Source organism: Heptranchias perlo, chromosome 12, assembly GCF_035084215.1.
Source record: "Heptranchias perlo isolate sHepPer1 chromosome 12, sHepPer1.hap1, whole genome shotgun sequence".
NCBI lineage: Eukaryota > Metazoa > Chordata > Chondrichthyes > Hexanchiformes > Hexanchidae > Heptranchias > Heptranchias perlo.
Genome location: NC_090336.1, coordinates 64907587 through 64910086, shown reverse-complemented (window position 1 = coordinate 64910086; position 2500 = coordinate 64907587). Strand labels below are relative to the sequence as shown.

The 2500-nt window shown below is 54.8% G+C and overlaps 1 pseudogene; it reads right to left on the bottom strand.

Moving 5' to 3' along the window:
* Positions 1–1897: 1897 nt before the first annotated feature.
* On the bottom strand, positions 1898–2014 carry LOC137329263 (U2 spliceosomal RNA; annotated as a pseudogene).
* Between the last annotated feature and the right edge of the window lie 486 nt (positions 2015–2500).

The window sequence follows — 2500 nt, the reverse complement described above, 5'->3', positions numbered from 1 at the left end:
CTGTAACCAACCGCAGTGAAAAGTTGAAGTGGCAACTCATTAACCAGATTTATTTTGGGCAACTCATTAACCAGATTTTTTGTTCATTTGGTTTATGAGTTGCCAAGTGTAAATCTGGTTAATGAGTTGCCACTTCAACTTTTCACTGCGGTTGGTTACAGTCGGTGTTCTCGGGCTTAATATTCGCCCCGGGGGGGGGGGGTGTATAGCGGGCGATGGCCGGTGTGGAGTGCGTTTTTTGGGGGTTGATTTTCACTTTGCCTCGCTGGTGGAATTTGTGGGAGGCAGGCAAGGGGATTGGTGTGGGCTGGTGGGCGGCAAGGGAGATGCTTGCTTCGGGGTGTTATCCTCACTTTGGTCCGCTGGTGAGAGTAGGCAGCGGCAGGCTGGCAGGCAGGCAAGTGTGATGTAGTGTGGGGTGCGGTGCAGTGCAGTGCAGTGCGGTGCTGCCCTGTCGTTTATGAAAGGTTGTAATGACACTGCTTTGCAGCTGACCATATCCACTGATTTGTGACGCCCGTATGGAGGCTGATATCTCAGGAGGGCCGAGGCCGATTTCCTCCGGGGACGGCTCGTCGCGTGCGGCAGGACGAGGCGCAGCGGACGGTACCGTGCGCTCGGAGGTGCGGCGCTGCCCGCCGGAGGTACAGCGAAAGGCTGCAAACCGCTTTCCGCCTGCTAACTCGGCGGCCGTCAGACCGACCGACTCCGCTTTACCACCGGAGCTAGAGTCGGGCAAGGGGCACCGAAGGGTACCGGAAGGATCGCGTTCGCACGACGGGAAGTCGACTAGCGGGCCGCCGAAAGCGAGCCGGGGGCCCCCGGTTTTTCTGTCCCACCTGGAGACTGATATCTCAGGAAGGCCGAGGCCGATTTCCTCCGGGGACGGCTCGTCGCGTGCGGCAGGACGAGGCGCAGCGGACGGTACCGAGCGCTCGGAGGTGCGGCGCTGCCCGCCGGAGGTACAGCGAAAGTCTGCGAACCGCTTTCCGCCTCCTCTCACCGCACGGCTCTCCTTTTCACCCACTGGCGGATTTTCACCCTCCGACTGCTCGCTACCGTCCGCTGCGCCTGGTCCGGGCCCTGTCCATTGTCATGTTAATGGCAGGGCGGGGCAGGACTGCTTTCACCAGGAACCCGGTTTTCTGGGTCAGAGGTTCCAGGGGACCTGTTTTGTGCGGACTTCCCTGTGTCCGTCCCTCCCTGCCTGCCTTCCCCCCAGGACTTCCTTCTGAACACCTTTGTCGTTTGAGCGAGGGCCAAAAGCCTGCCTGTGAAAGGGAAGGATCAGCCGGTCAGCCCCCTGTTGGTCGCTGCTGCCAGTGCAGCAGGCGTGCGTGTGTCCTCGGCCTCGTGTCCAGGTCCCTCAGGGACTTGAGGCAACTCTCCCCGGTGGTCTCGTGGTCAGGACCGGGCTTCGAATCCCGGTCGGGGGGGATGACATTCTGCTGCAGATTAATTGGCATGAAGGAAAGTCTCCCCTCCTGAGCGTAAAGCTCCACCCTCACCACCACCGCCGCCTTTTCCACCCCTTGACAAACAGACAGACAGACAGACAGACAGTCAGTCAGTCCAGTTCGGGAGCGCAGCTTTCATTTGGAAGCAGACCCTGCTTGTTTAAAGTCAACGACGCCAAGTTATTTTGCACTTTGAACTATATCGCTACGTGCGAGCGGCACTCAGCCTTGGAGAAGAAAAAAATACCACTGAGCTGAGAAAGTTCTTTTTAAAACGGTTTCCTTCCACAGCAGCTCTGAGTGTGAGAGAGAGAGAGAGAGAGAGAGAGAGAGATATCAGCTTTATTCTCAGTAATAATACACACACACACACACACACACACACACACACACACAGACACTGGGAAAGAGCTGATTTTCCTTTTGAATATCTCCCCACGGGGAGCTGCACCGTTCCCAGAAACACTGCAATACTGGGTCGATGCGTGGAGTGGACGGAGCAAGCCCCTATTCCATCTCCCAGTTCTAAAAATCAATTAAAAATAATAATAAATAATATGTGTGTGTGTGTGTGTGTGTGTGTCGGTGTCAGTATCAGTCAGTCAGTCAGTGTCTCTCTCTCTCTCTCTCTCTCTCACTCAGAGCTGCTGTGGAAGGAAACTTTTTTAAAAAGAACTTGCATATTGAAAGAAAGATGTGTCTCAAGCTGCCGGGCCCTGTCCATTGTCATGTCAATGGCAGGACTGCTTTCACCAGGAACCCGTTTTTCTGGGTCAGAGGTTCCAGGGGACCTGTTTTGTGCGGACTTCCCTGTGTCCGTCCCTCCCTGCCTGCCTTCCCCCCAGGACTTCCTTCTGAACAGCTTTGTCGTTTAAAATAATAATAAATAATATGTGTGTGTGTGTGTGTGTGTGTGTGTGTGTGTGTGTCGGTGTCAGTATCAGTCAGTGAGTCAGTGTCTCTCTCTCTCTCTCTCTCTCTCTCTCACTCAGAGCTGCTGTGGAAGGAAACTTTTTTAAAAAGAACTTGCATATTGAAAGAAA